Source organism: Aegilops tauschii, chromosome 5 (assembly GCF_002575655.3).
Source record: "Aegilops tauschii subsp. strangulata cultivar AL8/78 chromosome 5, Aet v6.0, whole genome shotgun sequence".
Classification (NCBI taxonomy): Eukaryota; Viridiplantae; Streptophyta; class Magnoliopsida; order Poales; family Poaceae; genus Aegilops; species Aegilops tauschii.
In genome coordinates, this window is record NC_053039.3 from 425,334,163 (window position 1) to 425,356,586 (window position 22,424).

The window sequence follows — 22,424 nt, forward strand, 5'->3', positions numbered from 1 at the left end:
GGAGCAAAGTACTCCTGCCGTCCGGAATTAGCTGATACTTCAACGTATGTATTTTGCATTAAAATACGTCCAGATACACTTCTATGAGCGTCGACTAATTCCGGACGAAGTGAGTGAGTGAGAACTTGGGAGAATAGAAACCGGAAACTTTCACCATTATTAACGAAGACATATCGTATGTCCGCATGGGAAAAAAATATGATCCTTTGTTTCTTCCCATATTTGAAAGAACCGAAATGGAAGCTTTTTTTTTTGAGTAAAAGAGGGTTTCTCCTCCGATTTAGATTAGAGAAACCAAGTTGAAGTTCAGGGCTAGTAGTCTGTTACAACCCAAAACATCGAAACACAGCAAACTAGAAGAGGGCCTAGGCATCACCAGTGGCAACTCTCCCTACTTAAAACTAAGACCAGACCAACTAAGAGGACATCGCATAAGTTTATTACATTCCATCCAAAAGAGAGAAAGCTAAGAACTCATGAAAGCAAAATGGTAAGATCCGAAGAGGTAGAAGATTTTTGCCCCCCGAAGCACCACATTTGTAGCCTTGGAACTCCGAAGCGCCACCCCTGCGAAGCTTTGTAGATTTCACTTGCCACCTGCTCGATGAGTCTTGCCCCCAGCATCAACGTTCTTTCCCCTGGGTCCTTCTTCTGCAAAACAGCCCAGTCAGTGATCCAATTGCACATTCTTTTGACGATCCCAATCGGGTCGTTTATGTTTTTCCTGCCAAATACAATATCATTCCTACTATTCCAAATTGCCCATAGTAGATCAGCGGTACCGGTCAAAACCATTTTCTTATCATTTTTGTTGAATTTATTCAACCATCTTCCAAAACAATCATTCAGATATTTTGGAATAAGTTTAAGGTCAAAAGCACACCCTACCAAGTTCCAAATGAGTCTAGCAACAGAGCAGGAGAAGAATAAGTGATCAATATTCTCCTCTTTTCCACACATCACACAGTGCTTGTCTCCTTTCCAGCCCCTTTTTAGTAAATTGTCTCTGGTTAGAATACTCTTTTTATTCAGGAGCCAAAGAAAAAACTTAATTTTTGCAGTGACTTTTACTTTCCACAGAAATTTCTGTGGAAAGCCAACATCAGATTTGACAAGATGTAAGTATAAAGATTTCACAGAAAATTTTCTACAGTCAACATCCACATGGGTTTATCCCTCCCTCCATGCATCATAATGTCCTCACATCTCCCTTTTAAGCTATCCCAGAGATTTTTAGAATCCCCAAAAATTGTTCTTCTATTAGACATAGCCCCCCATCCCCTATCTATCACTTCCCAGATAGTGATCTCCCTGTCATTACTAATGGAATAGAGTGAGGGGTAGGCCTCCTTCAAGGGTTTATCATCCACCCAACAGTCTTCCCAGAATCTAGTGTTCCTGCCATCACCAAGTTTTTTCTTAATGTGATGGTAAACCAGCCCCCTAAGGTTGGACCAGAATTGCGAGTCTCCTTTCTTGTATTTGACTCCAGACAGGCATTTGTCTTTGAGGTATTTGGATTTAATAATATCTTGCCAGAGACCATCTTCATCTTCTAGTTTCCAAATCCACTTAGCAAGCAAAGCAATATTGAAGTTCTCAAGATTTGTTATTCCCAGCCCACCTTGTTGTTTTGGAAGACAACAAGTTTTCCAATTGAATAAGTGATATTTCTTTTTATCTTCTTCGGCTTGCCACACTAATTTGGCTCTGTAAAAGTAAACTTTTTTTCTAACTCCAGTGGGGAGTAGATAAAAAGACATCATATAAATGGGTATATTAGTTAGGCAGGATTGCACCCGTGTAACTCTGCCAGCTATATTGAGCAGTCTGCCCTGCCAGCAAGCACATCTCTTTTCAATTTTTCAGTCACATTCCTCATATTATTTCTAATTCTTTTATTGTGAACTGGTAACCCTAAATATTTTAAAGGCATTTCCCCAAGGGCACATGTAAAGATCTCTTGGTATATATTCCTCTTACTTTTAGCTTCCCCAAAAAGGTAAATGTCACTTTTATGAAAATTTATTGTAAGACCTGACATTTGTTCAAAGGAAGTCAATATGAATTTTAAATTTCTAGCTGATTCATCATCATCCTGTATCAGGAATATAGTATCATCAACATATTGCAGCATGTTCACCCCATTCTCATGAATGTCAGTAAGTACCCCTTTAATATATCCTTCAGTTCTTGCTTTATCCATTATCATAGCCAGATCATCTACTGCTAGATCAAAAATCAGAGGGAGAGAGAGTCCCCCTGTCTAAGCCCTTCGAAAGTTTTGAAAAAATGTCCCACACCGTCATTAACTTTCACCCCCACTTGACCCCCTCTAATGGTGTGCATCACCCAATCACACCACTTATCAGGGGAGAATTTTCAATCTGAGCATCTTATGAACAAAATGCCACTTAATTTTGTCATATGCTTTTTCAAAATCAATTTTGAATAGCATGGCATTCTGCTTTTTTGTATGAATTGAATTTAGGGCCTCATGCAAATGACCATCCCTTCCATGATATATCTACCTTTGACAAAGGCAATTTGAATGGGTGAGATTATTGAAGGAAATATGCCCTAGAGGCAATAATAAAGTTATTATTTATTTCCTCATATCATGATAAATGTTTATTATTCATGCTAGAATTGTATTAACCGGAAACATAATACATGTGTGAATACATAGACAAACATAGTGTCACTAGTATGCCTCTACTTGACTAGCTCGTTAATCGAAGATGGTTAAGTTTCCTAGCCATGGATATGAGTTGTCATTTGAGTAACGGGATCACATCATTAGGAGAATGATGTGATTGACTTGACCCATTCCGTTAGCCTAGCACTTGATCGTTTAGTATGTTGCTAGTGCTTTCTTCATGACTTATACATGTTCCTATGACTATGAGATTATGCAACTCCCGTTTACCGGAGGAACACTTTGTGTGCTACCAAACGTCACAACGTAACTGGGTGATTATAAAGGTACTCTACAGGTGTCTCCGTAGGTACTTGTTGGGTTGGCGTATTTCGAGATTAGGATTTGTCACTCTGATTGTCGGAGTGGTATCTCTGGGCCCTCTCGGTAATGCACATCACTATAAGCCTTGCAAGCACTGTGACTAATGAGTTAGTTGCGAGATGATGTATTACGGAACGAGTAAAGAGACTTGCCGGTAACGAGATTGAACTAGGTATTGAGATACCGACGATCGAATCTCGGGCAAGTAACATACCGATGACAAAGGGAACAACGTATGTTGTTATGCGGTTTGACCGATAAAGATCTTCGTAGAATATGTAGGAGCCAATATGAGCATCCAGGTTCCGCTATTCGTTATTGACCGGAGACGTGTCTCGGTCATGTCTACATAGTTCTCGAACCCGTAGGGTCCGCACGCTTAAAGTTAGATGACGATCGGTATTATGAGTTTTGTGTTTTGATGTACCGAAGGTAGTTCGGAGTCCCGGATATGATCACGGACATGACGAGGAGTCTCGAAATGGTCGAGACATAAAGATCTATATATTGGACGACTATGTTCGGACACCGGAATGGTTTCGGGGAGTTTTGGACATATACCGGAGTACCGGGGCGTTACCGGAACCCCCCGGGGAGTTTAATGCGCCAAGATGGGCCTTAGTTGAGAAGAGGAGGGGCGGCTAGGGCTGGCCGCGCGCCCCCTCCCCCTCTAGTCCGAATTGGACAAGGAGGGGGGCGGCGCCCCCTTTCCTTCCCCCTCTCTCCTTCCCTTCCTTTCCCCCTCCTACTCCAGCTAGGAAAAGAGGGAGTCCTACTCCCGGTGGGAGTAGGACTCCTCCCTGGCGCACCCTCCTCTTGGCCGGCCGCCCCCTCCCCCTGGTCCTTTATATACGGGGGCAGGGGGCACCTCTAGAGACAACAATTGATCTCTTGATCTCTTAGCCGTGTGCGGTGCCCCCTCCACCATAATCCACCTCGATCATATCGTAGCGGTGCTTAGGCGAAGCCATGCGTCGGTAGCAACATCATCACCGTCATCACGCCGTCGTGCTGACGGAACTCTCCCTCAAAGCTCGGCTGGATCGGAGTTCGAGGGACGTCATCGAGCTGAACGTGTGCTGAACTGGGAGGTGCCGTACGTTCGGTACTTGGATCGGTCGGATCGTGAAGACGTACGACTACATCAACCGCGTTGTGCTAACGCTTCCGCTTTAGGTCTACGAGGGTACATGGACACACTCTCCCCTCTCGTTGCTATGCATCACCGTGATCCTGTGTGTGCGTAGCAATTTTTTTGAAATTACTACGTTCCCCAACAGTGGCATCTGAGCCTGGTTTTATGCGTAGATGTTTATGCACGAGTAGAACACAAGTGAGTTGTTGGCGATACAAGTCATACTGCTTACCAGCATGTCATACTTTGGTTCGGCGGTATTGTTGGATGAAGCGGCTCGGACCGGCATTACGCGTACGCTTACGCGAGACTGGTTCTAGCGACGTGCTTTGCACATAGGTGGCTGGCGGGTGTCAGTTTCTCCAACTTTAGTTGAACCGAGTGTGGCTACGCCCGGTCCTTGAGAAGGTTAAAACAACACTAACTTGACGAACTATCGTTGTGGTTTTGATGCGTAGGTAAGAACGGTTCTTGCTCAGCCCGTAGCAACCACGTAAAATTTGCAACAACAAAGTAGAGGACGTCTAACTTGTTTTTGCAGGGCATGTTGTGATATGATATGGTCAAGGAATGATGCTATATTTTATTGTATGAGATGATCATGTTTTGTAACCGAGTTATCGACAACTGGCAGGAGCCATATGGTTGTCGCTTTATTGTATGCAATGCAATCGCCCTGTAATTGCTTTACTTTATCACTATGCGGTAGTGATAGTCGTAGAAGCAATAGTTGGCGAGATGACAACGATGCTACGATGAAGATCAAGGTGTCGCGCCGGTGACGATGGTGATCATGACGGTGCTTCGAAGATAGAGATCACAAGCACAAGATGATGATGGCCATACCATATCACTTATATTGATTGCATGTGATGTTTATCCTTTATGCATCTTATTTTGCTTTGATTGACGGTAGCATTATAAGATGATCTCTCACTAAAATTTCAAGATAAAAAGTGTTCTCCCTGAGTATGCACCGTTGCCAAAGTTCGTCGTGCCGAGACACCACGTGATGATCGGGTGTGATAAGCTCTACGTCCATCTACAACGGGTACAAGCCAGTTTTGCACACGCAGAATACTCGGGTTAAACTTGACGAGCCTAGCATATGCAGATATGGCCTCGGAACACTGAGACCAAAAGGTCGAGCGGGAATCATATAGTAGATATGATCAACATAGTGATGTTCACCATTGAAAACTACTCCATCTCACGTGATGATCGGACATGGTTTAGTTGAACTGGATCACGTGATCACTTAGATGATTAGAGGGATGTCTATCTAAGTGGGAGTTCTTAAGTAATATGATTAACTGAACTTAAATTTATCATGAACTTAGTACCTGATAGTATTTTGCTTGTCTATGTTGATTATAGATAGATGGCCCGTGCTGTTGTTCCGTTGAATTTTAATGCGTTCCTTGAGAAAGCAAAGTTGAAAGATGATGGTAGCAATTACACGGAATGGGTCCGTAACTTGAGGATTATCCTCATTGCTGCACAGAAGAATTATGACCTGGAAGCACCGTTGGGTGCCAGGCCTGCTGCAGATGCAACTGACGACGTTAAGAACGACTGGCAGAGCAAAGCTGATGACTACTCGATAGTTCAGTGTGCCATGCTTTACGGCTTAGAACCGGGACTTCAACGACGTTTTGAACGTCATGGAGCATATGAGATGTTCCAGGAGTTGAAGTTAATATTTCAAGCAAATGCCCGGATTGAGAGATATGAAGTCTCCAATAAGTTCTACAGCTGCAAGATGGAGGAGAATAGTTCTGTCAGTGAACAAATACTCAAAATGTCTGGGTATAACAATCACTTGATTCAACTGGGAGTTAATCTTCTGGATGATAGTGTCATTGACAGAATTCTTCAATCACTGCCACCAAGCTACAAGAGCTAGCTTTGTGATGAACTATAATATGCAAGGGATGGATAAGACAATTCCCGAGCTCTTCGCAATGCTAAAGGCCGCGGAGGTAGAAATCAAAAAGGAGCATCAAGTGTTGATGGTCAACAAGACCACCAGTTTCAAGAAAAAGGGCAAAGGGAAGAAGAAGGGGAACTTCAAGAAGAACATCAAACAAGTTGCTGCTCAAGAGAAGAAACCCAAGTCTGGACCTAAGCCTGAGTGCTTCTACTGCAAGCAGACTGGACACTGGAAGCGGAACTGCCCCAAGTATTTGGCAGATAAGAAGGATGGCAAGGTGAACAAAGGTATATGTGATATACATGTTATTGATGTGTACCTTACTAGAGCTCGCAGTAGCACCTCGGTATTTGATACTGGTTCTGTTGCTAATATTTGCAACTCGAAACAGGGACTACGGATTAAGTAAAGACTGGCTAAGGACGAGGTGACGATGCGCGTGGGAAATGGTTCCAAAGTCGATGTGATCGCCGTCGGCACGCTACCTCTACATCTACCTTCGGGATTAGTTTTAGACCTAAATAATTGTTATTTGGTGCCAGCGTTAAGCATGAACATTATATCTGGATCTTGTTTGATGCGAGACGGTTATTCATTTAAATCTAAGAATAATGGTTGTTCTATTTATATGAGTAATATCTTTTATGGTTATGCACCCTTGAAGAGTGGTCTATTTTTCTTGAATCTCGATAGTAGTGATACACATATTCATAATGTTGAAGCCAAAAGATGCAGAGTTGATAATGATAGTGCAACTTATTTGTGGCACTGCCGTTTGGGTCATATTGGTGTAAAGCGCATGAAGAAACTCCATACTGATGGACTTTTGGAATCACTTGGTACTTGCGAACCATGCCTCATGGGCAAGATGACTAAAACGCCGTTCTCCGGAACTATGGAGCGAGCAACTGATTTGTTGGAGATCATACATACTGATGTATGTGGTCCAATGAATGTTGAGGCTCGCAGCGGGTATCATTATTTTCTCACCTTCACAGATGATTTGAGCAGATATGGGTATGTCTACTTAATGAAACATAAGTCTGAAACATTTGAAAAGTTCAAGGAATTTCAGAGTGAAGTGGAAAATCATCGTAACAAGAAAATAAAGTTTCTACGATCTGATCGTGGAGGAGAATATTTGAGTTACGAGTTTGGTCTACATTTGAAACAATGCGGAATAGTTTCGCAACTCACGCCACCCGGAACACCACAGCGTAATGGTGTGTCCAAATGTCGTAATCGTACTTTGTTAGGTATGGTGCGATCTCTGATGTCTCTTATTGATTTACCGCTATCGTTTTGGGGTTATGCTTTAGAGACGGCTGCATTCACGTTAGATAGGGCACCATCGAAATCCATTGAGACGACACCTTATGAACTGTGGTTTGGCAAGAAACCAAAGTTGTCGTTTCTTAAAGTTTGGGGCTGCGATGCTTATGTGAAAAAGCTTCAACCTGATAAGCTCGAACCCAAATCGGAGAAATGTGTCTTCATAGGATACCCAAAGGAAACTGTTGGGTACACCTTCTATCACATATCCGAAGGCAAGACATTCGTTGCCAAGAATGGATCCTTTCTAGAGAAGGAGTTTCTCTCGAAAGAAGTGAGTGGGAGGAAAGTAGAACTTGATGAGGTAACTATACCCGCTCCCTTATTGGAAAGTAGTTCATCACAGAAACCGGTTCCTGTGACACCTACACCAATTAGTGAGTAAGCTAATGATATCGATCATGAAACTTCAGATCAAGTTACTACTGAACCTCGTAGGTCAACCAGAGTAAGATCCGCACCAGAGTGGTACGGTAATCCTATTATGGAGGTCATGTTACTTGACCAAGGTGAACCTACAAACTATGAAGAAGCGATGGTGAGCCCAGATTCTGCAAAATGGCTTGAGGCCATGAAATCTGAGATGGGATCCATATATGAGAACAAAGTGTGGACTTTGGTTGACTTGCCCGATGATCGGAAAGCCATTGAGAATAAATGGATCTTCAAGAAGAAGATTGACGGTGACGGTAATGTTACTGTCTATAAAGCTCGACTTGTTGCAAAAGGTTTTCGACAAGTTTAAGGGATTGACTAGGATGATACTTTCTCACCCGTAGCGATGCTTAAGCCTGTCCGAATCATATGAGCAATTGCTGCATTTTATGATTATGAAATTTGGCAAATGGATGTCAAAACTACATTCCTGAATGGATTTATGGAAGAAGAGTTGTATATGATGCAACCAGAAGGTTTTGTCGATCCAAAGGGAGCTAACAAAGTGTGCAAGCTCCAGCGATCCATTTATGGACTGGTGCAAGCCTCTCGGAGTTGGAATAAACGCTTTGATAGTGTGATCAAAGCATATGGTTTTATACAGACTTTTGGAGAAGCCTGTATTTACAAGAAAGTGAGTGGGAGCTCTGTAGCATTTCTGATATTATATGTGGATGACATATTACTGATTGGAAATGATATAGAATTTCTGGATAGCATAAAAGGATACTTGAATAAAAGTTTTTCAATGAAAGACCTCGGTGAAGCTGCTTACATATTAGGCAACAAGATCTATAGAGATAGATCAAGACGCTTGATAGGACTTTCACAATGCATATACCTTGACAAAGTTTTGAAGAAGTTCAAAATGGATCAAGCAAAGAAAGGGTTATTGCCTGTGTTACAAGGTGTGAAGTTGAGTCAGACTCAATGCCCGACCACTGCAGAAGATAGAGAAAAAATGAAAGATGTTCCCTATGCTTCAGCCATAGGCTCTATCATGTATGCAATGCTATGTACCAGACCTGATGTGTGTCTTGCTATTAGCCTAGCAGGGAGGTACCAAAGTAATCCAGGAGTGGATCACTGGACAGCGGTCAAGAACATCCTGAAATACCTGAAAAGGACTAAGGATATGTTTCTCGTTTATGGAGGTGACAAAGAGCTAGTCGTAAATGGTTACGTCGATGCAAGCTTTGACACTGATCCGGACGATTCTAAATCGCAAACCGGATACGTGTTTACATTGAACGGTGGAGCTGTCAGTTGGTGCAGTTCTAAACAAAGCGTCGTGGCGGGATCTACGTGTGAAGCGGAGTACGTAGCTGCTTCGGAAGCAGAAAATGAAGGAGTCTGGATGAAGGAGTTCATATCCGATCTAGGTGTCATACCTAGTGCATCGGGTCCAATGAAAATCTTTTGTGACAATACTGGTGCAATTGCCTTGGCAAAGGAATCCAGATTTCACAAGAGGACCAAGCACATCAAGAGACGCTTCAATTCCATCCGGGACCAAGTCCAGGTGGAAGACATAGAGATATGCAAGATACATACGGATCTGAATGTTGCAGACCCCTTGACTAAGCCTCTTCCACGAGCAAAACATGATCAGCACCAAAACTCCATGGGTGTTAGAATCATTACTGTGTAATCTAGATTATTGACTCTTGTGCAAGTGGGAGACTGAAGGAAATATGCCCTAGAGGAAATAATAAAGTTATTATTTATTTCCTCATATCATGATAAATGTTTATTATTCATGCTAGAATTGTATTAACCGAAAACATAATACATGTGTTAATACATAGACAAACATAGTGTCACTAGAATGCCTCTACTTGACTAGCTCGTTAATCGAAGATGGTTAAGTTTCCTAGCCATGGACATGATTTGTCATTTGATTAACATGATCACATGATTAGGAGAATGATGTGATTGACTTGACCCATTCCGTTAGCCTAGCACTTGATCGTTTAGTATGTTGCTAGTGCTTTCTTCATGACTTATACATGTTCCTATGACTATGAGATTATGCAACTCCCGTTTACCGGAGGAACACTTTGTGTGCTACCAAATGTCACAACGTAACTGGGTGATTATAAAGGTGCTCTACAGGTGTCTCCGAAGGTACTTGTTGGGTTGGCGTATTTCGAGATTAGGATTTGTCACTCAGATTGTCGGAGAGGTATCTCTAGGCCCTCTCGGTAATGCACATCACTATAAGCCTTGCAAGCATTGTGACTAATGAGTTAGTTGCGAGATCATGTATTACGGAACGAGTAAAGAGACTTGCCGGTACGAGATTGAACTAGGTATTGAGATACCGACGATCGAATCTCGGGCAAGTAACATACCGATGACAAAGGGAACAACGTATGTTGTTATGCGGTTTCACCGATAAAGATCTTCGTAGAATATGTAGGAGACAATATGAGCATCCAGGTTCCGCTATTGGTTATTGACTGGAGACGTGTCTCGGTCATGTCTACATAGTTCTCGAACCCACAGGGTCCGCATGCTTAAAGTTAGATGACGATCGGTATTATGAGTTTTGTGTTTTGATGTACCGAAGGTAGTTTGGAGTCCCGGATATGATCACAGACATGACGAGGAGTCTCGAAATGGTTGAGACATAAAGATCGATATACTAGACAACTATGTTCGGACACCGGAATGGTTTCGGGGAGTTTTGGACATATACCGGAGTACCAGGGGGTTACCGGAACCCCCCGGGGAGTTTAATGGGCCAAGATGTGCCTTAGTGGAGAAGAGGAGGGGCGGCTAGGGCTGGCCACGCGCCCCCTCCCCCTCTAGTACGAATTGGACAAGGAGGGGGGGCGCCCCCTTTCCTTCCCCCTCTCTCCTTCCCTTCGTTTCCCCCTCCTACTCCAACTAGGAAAAGAGGGAGTCCTCCCTGGCGCGCCCTCCTCCTGGCCGGCCGCCCCCTCCCCCTGGTCCTTTATATACGGGGGTAGGGGGCACCTCTAGAGACAACAATTGATCTCTTTATCTCTTAGCCGTGTGCGGTGCCCCCCTCCACCATAATCCACCTCGATCATATCGTAGCGGTAGCAACATCATCACCGTCATCACGCCGTCGTGCTGACGGAACTCTCCCTCAAAGCTCGGCTGGATCGGAGTTCGAGGGACGTCATCGAGCTGAACGTGTGCTGAACTCGGAGGTGCCGTACGTTCGGTACTTGGATCGGTCGGATCGTGAAGACGTACGACTACATCAACCGCGTTGTGCTAACGCTTCCGATTTCGGTCTACGAGGGTACGTGGACACACTCTCCCCTCTCGTTGCTATGCATCACCATGATCCTGTGTGTGCGTAGGAATTTTTTTGAAATTACTACGTTCCCCAACAATTTTAGGGTTAACTACTTTACTAAGTCTATTCATCAAGACTTTAGTAATGATTGTGAAACTAACATTTAACAAAAAGATAGGTCTAAATTTTTGAATTTGTTTGGCATCCTTAACTTTGTGGACCAATGTAATTATCCCATGGTTGAGTCTAGCTAAATCTATCCGTCCACTATGAAAATCATCTAGCAAATCCATCTAGTCCTGGACTTTTATTCTTTTAACCATATCCCAATTTTTTTGATAAAATTCAATAGCAAATCCATCTGGTCCTAGACTTTTATTCTTTTCCGTAGAGAAGACAACCTCTTTAATCTATTCTATAGAATTTTTTTTGGTTAACTCCTCCTGTGTCTGGGGACAAATCCCCTCAGCCCCTTGAATGTTTATGTTTATATTGGAGGTCTCAGCTTGTCCAAACATTTTTTATAAAATTCAGTAATGTAACCCATGAGTTGTTTTTCCCCCTCAATCACTTTCCCATCTTGTTCCAATTTAATAATTCTATTTTTCTCCTTCTCCCATTCACCTTAGCATGATAATACCTAGTGTTAGAGTCTCCCTCTTTGATTTCTCTGTCTTTATACCTCTGCAGCCATCTGATTTCTTCCAGCTTAAGTAGCCCTTTCAATTCTCTTCTTAGCTCTTTTTGAATGTATCTCTCCTGAGCATTAATACCTCTAGATTCAGCATTCTTGTCCATCACATCCAACATAGCCAACAATTCCTTTTTCCTTTTTTCTGTACATGGCATTTGCATTTAAAACCCAGCCTTTTATTTTCTCTCTTATATTCCTAAGCTTTTTTTGCCAGGTGTCCATATTGGACCCATTGCAATAAACTTCCAAATTTTTCTCAACAAATTCTTTAAAGCCTTCCATATGCATCCAAGCATTTTCGAATCTGAAAATGGGTGGAGCAGTTCTTTGCTCCCCTGAGTCCAGCAACAGAGGGGTGTGATCACAAATCTCCCTTTCTAGTGCAGTAATCATGGTCATAGGATATTTATCTTCCCAATCTAGGCATATCAATATTCTGTCTAGCTTTTCATAAGTAGGTTTTGGCAGATTATTTGCCCAAGTATATTTCCTCCCACTTATAGGGATGTCTCTCAGCCCAGCATGTTCTATTATGGCATTAAAAACAAAATTAAAACAGTCCCCCCTGGTTTGTTTTTCCCAGAGCTATTTCTGATGATATTGAAATCTCCTCCAATGACACAGGGTAGAGGATTATCTTGTATAATATGGATAGTTCAGCTAGAAAGGCTGCTTTCCCCTCTTTTGGGGCATCACCATATACAGTCACTAAATTCCAGCTAAATTTTGCTTTTTTTTATCAAATAAGAGTATCCTTACAAAGTAAGTCCCTTTTTCTACCTGCAACAGGTCAAAGTTGTCACTATTAATCCCAACTAATATACCACCGGATTCGCCCCTAGGAGCAATCCATTCCCAGAGGATTTTTTTCCTCCAGAAAGGTTATGAAGTTCATTTTTGGGGTAGTATCCTTTAATAGTTTCTTGCAGTCCCACAAAATCCAAGTGTTTCTTTATAATAGTTTCCCTATTAAAATTTCTTTTGATGTCCTGCTTAATCCCTCTAACATTCCAAAACATTCCAATCATTTTTTCTTTCTTCTTTTCTTTTTTACCCCTATTGATATGGCATGCTTCCCAGCTATATCGACTGAGGTGCCAATCTTATTTTTCCTGTTGCTAGAGAAAATCTTCTTCAGATTATCATAGTAATCCAGTTCTAATTCTGTATTAGAATGGTCATCTTCAGAGCATAATTCTTCCAATACTGCATCACCAATGTCAATAGGACTTGGTGAGCTTTTTGCTTTTGACTCACCTTCTTGGTTTTTAATGCTTTGGAGATATAGATCTCTTCTAGCCTGTTCCATATTGGCAATCTGGTCTAGATTTTGATTAACTAGGTCAATAGTGCATCCAAGTTCAACACCCACATTTGTAGCCATGTCAAATAAGGAAATTCTATCATCTCAAATGGTTGGAGACTTACCATAATTGTCTTTGTCACCAGCTCTTTCCTTGGCCAAATCTTCAATCCTAGCATCTTTTTTATCCAAGTTCCTGTCACTTCTTATGGTCGGTCCATCTTTGTCCTTATCCTTGTCCTTGTCCTTGTCATCTTTATTATTAATGCGCAATTTGGATCCCAAAGACTCCACAAAATCCTGGCTGGCATTGTAATCTACTGGTTCAGTGTAATTGTCTTCTATCAAGGGATCCTTTGGTGTGTCTTTGTCATAATCATTTTTCTCTCCAAGTTCCTCCCCAGCCAGATCTTTTTCATCCCACAACTCAATCTTCTCCATGCACTTGTCTACCAGTTCTTGTTGATTCTTGATCATGTCCACCAATTTATTTTTCTCTTCTTCCCAGGAATTATGCTTTTTTTTCCTCTGCTGCCCCCGAGGCTTCCTGTCTACATTTATTTTCTTCCATTTCTTGCAGCTTTTGTAGCACCTTATCTAGATCAGCTTCCACTTTTTACCTCATACCAACCTCAGCCAGATATTCTTTCTGTATACTAAGAATTCCATCATTCTTTTTCCTGATTTCCTCAAATTGCTTGAGTCCCACACTGCCCAGGGAAATGTTTTCCTTGCTTCCCTGAACATCTACTCCACCAATTTTGATTTTCTTTCTCATATCATCTGAGTCTGCATCCTTGTCTGTGTCAACATCTTCATGTTTTCTTTTGTCCTCATACCAGCCCTGCTCTATCACCCTTTCCAATTCTAGAGTCACTATGTATATCATGAGGTCCTTGTCAGTAACTTCAGTGTGCTTGGGAATTTTTTCAAAGTCTCTCACCCCTACCTTGGCTCTTATTTTTTCCTGCAAAATTGTTGTCATGTCAATTTCCAACACTGGGCCAATTCTAGCAGCTACCTCACAAGTACCAAAGAATTGTCTGAAGCATTTAGGCACTTTCCCCAACTCTACCCACACAGTATGCAGCTTTCCTATGGCTTGAGTGTCATATGTCCAGCTGTCTACATTGATAACAGCTTTTGTCCCTAGAAGGTTGAAATTCCCAAACTTGTGTAGTTCTATTAGTCTGCTTTTATTTGGAATTCTCATAAGATAAGCTTTATCTCCATGCTTCTTGCACCTCCACTGCCAATCCCATTTGAACATTTAATTAAACCCATCCAGAAATTGAGTTTCATTGATTTCTCCAGAAGCAATATTAACAGAATTGATCTGTTCACTGCTCACCACCTCTTTAGAGTTCTGGATCAACAACACTCCCAAACCCCTAGCTGCATATCCAACAAACTTAGGTAGTGCATTTGTTTCAGCCAGTTGCAATCCTCTGTAGTGTGAGAATTCTTTCCATAGATAATGCAATTGGGAAGTTTGCAATCTCTAGTCAAATGTCTGAAATCCTTGCACTTGTTGCACATCACGCTAAAGTTAGCTCCACTTTTGTTCTGATCAATCCCCTCTCTCTGTACAAAATTAGCAGCCCCCCAATTGCTCTGATTCTGCCTAGCTTTCTCCCCTTATTACTGTCTCTGTTGTACATGAGACTTCCCTTCCCATTTTCACCCTCAGGTTCTTTCAATCCTTCTGTTTGATTTCCATTCCCTCCCTTAGCAACAGCACCTGCCCCCTGCTGTGTGATACGTCTCCAACGTATCTATAATTTTTTATTGTTCCATGCTATTATATTATCAATCTTGGATGTCTTACAATCATTTTATATCATTTTTTGGTACTAACCTATTGACATAGTGCTAAGTGCCAGTTGTTGTTTTCTGCATGTTTTTTACATCGCAGGAAATCAATATCAGACGGAGTCCAAATGCCATGAAACTTTACGGAGAATTTTTATGGGCCAGAAGGAACACAACGGGCCCTGGCTGCACCTGTGGGGTGCCCCGAGGGAGGCACAACCCACCAGGGTGCACCAGGAGGCCCAGGCGCGCCCTGGTGGGTTATGTCCACCTCGAGTGCCCCCCGGACCGCCTCTTTGCTCTATAAATACCCCAATATTCCAGAAACCCTAGGGGATTCGACGAAATAATCATCCAGCCACCGCAGAGTCCAGAACCACCAGATCCAATCTAGACACTGATGTCTACTACACAACCTTCTTCTTGTAGACGTTGTTGGGCCTCCAAGTGCAAAGGTTTGTAGGATAGTAGCAAATTTCCCTCAAGTGGATGACCTAAGGTTTATCAATCTGTGGGAGGCGTAGGATGAAGATGGTCTCTCTCAAGCAACCCTACAACCAAATAACAAAGAATCTCTTGTGTCCCCAACACACCCAATACAATGGCAAATTGTATAGGTGCACTAGTTCAGCGAAGAGATGGTGATACAAGTGCAATATGGATGGTAGATATAGGTTTTTTTAATCTAAAAATATAAAAACAGCAAGGTAACTAATGATAAAAGTGAGCACAAACGGTATTGCAATGCTTCGAAACAGGCCTAGGGTTCATACTTTCACTAGTGCAAGTTCTCTCAACAATAATAACATAACCGGATCATATAACTATCCCTCAACATGCAACAAAGAGTCACTCCAAAGTCACTAATAGCGGAGAACAAACGAAGAGATTATTGTAGGGTACGAAACCACCTCAAAGTTATCCTTTCTGATCGATCTATTCAAGGGTCCGTAGTAAAATAACATGAAGCTATTCTTTCCGTTCGATCAATCCTAGAGTTCGTACTAGAATAACACCTTAAGACACAAATCAACCAAAACCCTCATGTCACCAAGATACTCCAATGTCACCTCAAGTATCCGTGGGTATGATTATACGATATGCATCAGACAATCTCAGATTCATCTATTCAACCAACACAAAGAACTTCAAAGAGTGCCCCGAAGTTTCTACCGGAGAGTCAAGACGAAAATGTGTGCCAACCCCTATGCATAAGTTCACAAGGTCACTGAACCCGCAAGTTGATCACCAAAACATACATCAAGTAGATCACGTGAATACCCCATTGTCACCACAGATAAGCACATGCAAGACATACATCAAGTGTTCTCAAATCCTTAAAGACTCAATCCGATAAGATTACTTCAAAGGGAAAACTCAATCCATTACAAGAGAGTAGAGGGAGAGAAACATCATAAGATCCAACTATAATAGCAAAGCTCGCGGTACATCAAGATCGTGCCAAATCAAGAACACGAGAGAGAGAGAGATCAAACACATAGATACTGGTAGATACCCTCAGCCTCGAGGGTGAACTACTCCCTCCTCGTCATGGAGAGCCCCGGGATGATGAAGATGGCCACCGGTGATGGATCTCCCCTCCGGCAGGGTGCCGGAACAGGGTCCCGATTGGTTTTTGGTGGCTATAGAGGCTTGCGGCGGCGGAACTCTCGATCTAGGTTTCTTTTCGGGGGTTACTGTATTTATAAGATTTTTTGGCGTCGGGAACAAGTCAGGGGGGTCTCCAAGTCATCCACGAGATAGGGGGCGCGCCCAAGGGGTAGGGCGCGCCCTCCACCCTCGTGGATGGATCGGGACTCTTCTGGCCCAACTCTTTTACTCTGGGGGCTTCTTTTGGTCCATAAAAAATCATCAGAAATTGGCACGTCAATTGGACTCCGTTTGGTATTCCTTTTCTGTAAAACTCAAAAACAAGGAAAAAACAAAAACTGGCACTGGGCTCAGGTTAATAGGTTAGTCCCAAAAATCATATAAAATAGCATATAAATGCATATAAAACATCTAAGATGGATAATATAATAGCATGGAACAATCAAAAATTATAGATACGTTGGAGACGTATCAGACACCATCTCGGATGGGGTTCACCACCTCCATTGGTGCCTCTCCGATGATGCGTGAGTAGTTCTTTGTAGACCTTCGGGTTCATAGTTAGTAGCTAGATGGCTTTCTCTCTCTCACTGAATTCTCAATACAATGGTCTCTTGGAGATCCATATGATGTGACTCTTTTGCGGTGTGTTTGGTTGGATCTGATGAACTTGGAGTTTATGATCAGTTATATATTTTTATATCCCTGAAATTTATTTGAGTTTCTTTGATCTCTTATATGCATGATCTCTTATAGCCTCGTATTTCTTCTCCGATATTTGGGTTTTGTTTGGCCAACTTGATCTATTTATCTTGCAATGGGAAGATGTGCTTTGTAGTGGGTTAGATCTTACAGTGCTTGATCCCAGTGACAGAAAGGGAACCGACACGTATGTATCGTTGCTACTAAGGATAAAACGATGGGGTCTATCTCTACATAGATAGATCTTGTCTACATCATGTCATCGTTCTTATTGCATTACTCCGTTTCTCCACGAACTAATACACTAGATGCATGCTGGATAGCGGTCTATGTGTGGAGTAATAGTGGTAGATTCAGGCAGGAGTCGGTCTACTAATCTTGGACGTGATGCCTATATAATGATCATTGCCTGGATATCGTCATAATTATTTGAAGTTCTATCAATTGCCCAACAGTAATGTGTTTACCCACCGCTTGCTATTTTTCTCGAGAGAAGCCACTAGTGAAACCTACGGCCCACGGGTCTTCTTTCTCATATATTTGCCTTTGCGATCTACTTTTCCTTTGCATTTATTTTCAGATCTATTAACCCAAAAATACAAAAATATCTTGCTGCAATTTATTCTTATTTATTTTGTTTGGCGTTCGATCTATCAATCTACTACAAATTTACCTCACGTCCGTTTTGCTTATCTTGAGGCGCCGTACCCCAGAAGGGATTGACAACCCCTTTAACACGTCGGGTTTTGAGAAGTTGTTACTTGTGTGCAGGTGTTGTTTACGTTGTGTTGATTGGTTCTCCTACTGGTTCGATAACCTTGGTTTCATATCTGAGGGAAATACCTACCACCATTGTGCTGCATCATCCCTTCCTCTTTGGGGAAATACCGACGTAGCTTCAAGCGACATCAAAAGGAATTTCTGGCGCCGTTGCCAGTGAGGATCTTCAACACATACCAGGTTCCTAATCACAAATCTCATCTCCTTGCAATTTACATTATTTGCCATTTGCCTCTCGTTTTCCTCTCCCCCACTTCACAAAAATTTGCCGTTCTATTCGCCTCTCTTTTCCGTTTGCCGTTTTCTTGCCGGATCTGTTTTTGTGTGCGATCTTGTTTGCGTAGTCATGATGCCTCAAACAAAATATTATGATGTTCCTTACCCAAATATTTTGCTTGAAATTGAGAAAATTACTAAGGAATATATGACTACACAATTTGAGCATAATAAGTATTTTACTCAAGAACTTAAGGAGCACTCCGTTGTGCTGGATGCTATCACAAAACAACTTGATGATATTAGTAGAGAAGTTTGCAATCTCCAATCTAAGTATGCTTTTGCGGAAAGTTTGCTAGGAAAAATATCCGATGCACAAGCTATCTTAGTAAATCAAATGGCCGCTAAACCAATCTCGTTAGAAGATAAAAGTGATGAAGATCTTAAAATGATTGGTGTTTCTTCTATTGATTCCTTGTTTAGTAAAGTTAAGATTGATGAAAAATGGACTGGAGAAGAGTCAACTTTAGTTAGAAGGCGTCCCGATGATTCGGAGGGTGAAAATCTTGTTGAGAAAATTGATAAAAGTGGGTTTGAAGAGGTCAAAACTTTAACTAGTGATGTGCCCACTCTTTTGGATTACAAAGACTTGAATTATGATAGTTGCTCTTTAATTGATTGTATTTCTTTCTTGCAATCCATGATAAAGTCACCTCATGCCTATGAACAAAATAAAGCTTTTACTAAACATATTGTTGATGCTATGATGAAAGCTTTTGAAGAAAAATTGGAATTAGAAGTATAAATTCCTAGAAAATTACATGATGAATGGGAACCTACTATCAAAGTCAAGATTAAAAGTTATGAGTGTTTTTCTTTGTGTGACTTGGGTGCTAGTGTTTCTACAATTCCGAAATCTTTATGTGATCTGCTTGGTCTCACCGATATTGAAGAATGTTCTTTAAATTTGCACTTGGCAGATTCTACTATTAAAAAACTTATGGGAAGAATTAATGATGTTCTTATTCTTGCAAATAGGAATTATGTGCCCGTAGATTTTATTCTTCTTGATATTGATTGCAATCCGTCTTGTCCAATTATTCTCGGTAGACCATTTTTGCGCACTATCGGTGCCGTGATTGATATGAAAGAAGGCAATATTAAGTTCCAATTTCCTTTGAGGAAGGGTATGGAACACTTCCCTAGAACAAGAATTAGGCCACCATATGAATCAATAATGAGGGCATCTTATGGATCTCGAACCAAAGATGACAGAACATAGATCCTTGCTTTATGCCTAGCTAAGGGCGTAAAACTATAGCACTTGTTGGGAGGCAACCCAATGAATAAAATTAATTTTTCTTTTTGCTTTCTGTTCTTGAGTGTTTGCACAATTATGCTACTGTTATGATTGGGTTTTTTGTGTTTTAATTAGTGTTTGTGCCAAGTAAAGCCTTTAGGATCTTATTGGGTGATAGTTGTTTGATCTTGCTGAAAAACAGAAACTTATGCACTCACGAAAATAATTTTCATAAATCATAGAAAAGATCTTTTGCCCTGATTCTTTTTGCAGAAGATCAATATACAAATTAACCTGGTCTTCCTAATTTTTCAGCATTTTTTGAGTTACAGAAGTATTCGAAATAGTCAGATAGCTACAGACTGTTCTGTTTTGACAGATTCTGTTTTCTTTGTGTTGTGTGCTTATTTTGATGGCTCTATGGTTTTCTTTGATGAGTTTTTGCCATAGAAAAGTTGGAATACAGTAGATATAATAAAAAAACAAAATATGAATTGGTTTGATACAACACTTATAGTAGTTGTTTGCTTTCTTATACTAACGGACCTCACGAATGTTTTGTTGAGTTTTGTGTGATTGAAGCTTTCAAGTTTTGGGTGATCTTACGATGGATGAAGGAAGGATAGAAGAGCCTAAGCTTGGGGATGCCCCGGCATCCCAAGCTATTATCCAAAAATGAGCAACCAACTAAGCTTGGGGATGCCCCCGAGTGGCATCCCCGCTTTCTTCCAACGACTATCGGTATTTTACTCGAAACTATATTTTTATTCGTTACATGATATGTGTTTTGCTTGGAGCGTCTTGTATGATATGAGTCTTTGCTTGTTTTATTTTGTGTTTTAAGTCATCAGTCCTTGCTGAACACACTTATTTGAGAGAGCCAAAATTATGTCATGACTTGTTAGAATTGCTCTCTATGCTTCACTTAAATCTTTTATGAGCTATGGACTTGCTCTAGTGCTTCACTTATATCTTTTTGAGCACGGTGTGCTTTAGTATTTTTAAAGACATGCTCTCTTTATTCACTTAGATTTATTTGAGAGTTAGTAAATTTTCAAGAAATTCTCTCTTGCTTCACTTAAATTATTTTGAGAGAAAGAAAAATTATGCTCTTGATCTTCACTAATATTTGTTTGAGCTTATGAAAAGCAACACATGAAAATTAGTCCCAAAGTGATAGATATCCAAGAAGGATATAATAAAAACTTTCAGGAAGATCATTGGACAAAATAAACTTGATTCTTAGTAATAGTTTTGAGATATGAAGATGTGATATGTGAGTTATGTTGATGAGTAATTATGCTTTAGTAAGAATATTGGTGTTAAGGTTTGTGATTCCCTACGCAAGTACGGAAGTCAATAATCATGCAATGAAATTATATCCTACTTGTGGTGCATTATTCGGTGTTAATTATGTTTAACGCTTGCTTATGAGATTATTCATTTCTTGGTTGGTCGCTTCTCAATCTTTTGCTAGCCTTCATTTTGCACTAAGTATGATCTCTACTTGTGCATCCAAAATCCTTTAAACCAGTTTTGCCAAATGAGTCCAATATATCTACCTATATGCGGTATTCTTTTGCCGTTCTAAGCAAATTTGCATGTGCCATCTCCAATTTTCAAAATGAACTTCTCTTTTGTGTGTTTGTTTCACTCGCAGAGCGGTGAGGGGTGGCTAATATTTTCCATGCTGGATGTGTTATTCTCACGATGAGTGTTTATTCACTTGTCATTGCACGAGAGTAAGGCAAAGGTTTTAGGGATGCCCAGTCCCGAAATGCAAAAATGAATTTACTTTATGTTTTCAAATAATAAATTCCTTGGAAAGTGTTGGTATGGAGGGCAACCGTGGATAGGGCTAGCCATGGAAAGTGAAAGTATGGTAGAAAAAGGAATAAACTTTATTTTCTGTTTGGGAACCGCCTATGATATATCTAGCATGGAAAGTGTTGGGAACTCTAAGTCGTTTTCGTTGGTGGGATGGATACACCTCCCAAAATGTTTTATCTCTAATTTTTCACTTTCAGATCCGGCACCTTTACAAATCCCTACTTCCCTCTGCGAAGGGCCTTTCTTTTACTTTATGCAATTTTTATTTTGAATTTGAGTCTCCATCTTCTCTTATAAAAGCACCAACTAGGAGGCAATATGATCGTACTTAAGTATTGGGTGTAGTTAATATTCGAGTGTGTTTCATGAATGGATCAATGGTTGAGCATGATGGGCTAGGGATAACTTATTTTAGCGTTGATATTTTGAAAGACATGGTTGCTTGTTGATATGCTTGAGTATCTAAATTATCATGTCAAAACTAGACTATTGCTTTGAATCACATAAAAAAGTCCAATTGTCCATGCTATAAAGAAAAGAATATGATATGACATGTTAGGCAGCATTCCACATCAAAAATTTTGTTTCTATCACTTGCCTATTCGAGGACGAGTAGGAGTTAAGCTTGGTGATGCTGATACGTCTCCAACGTATCTATAATTTTTTATTGTTCCATGCTGTTATATTATCAATCTTGGATGTTTTACAATCATTTTATAGTCATTTTATATCTTTTTTGGTACTAACCTATTGACATAGTGCCAAGTGCCAGTTGCTGTTTTCTGCATGTTGTTTACATCGCAGGAAATCAATATCAGACGGAGTCCAAATGCCACGAAACTTTACGGAGAATTTTTATGGGCCAGAAGGAACACAACGGGCCCTGGCTGCGCCTAGGGGTGCCCCGAGGGAGGCACAACCCACCAGGGCGCGCCAAGAGGTCCAGGCGCGCCCTGGTGGGTTGTGCTCCACCTCGGGTGCCCCCCAGACCGCCTCTTTGCTCTATAAATACCCCAATACTCCAGAAACCCTAGGGGAGTCGACG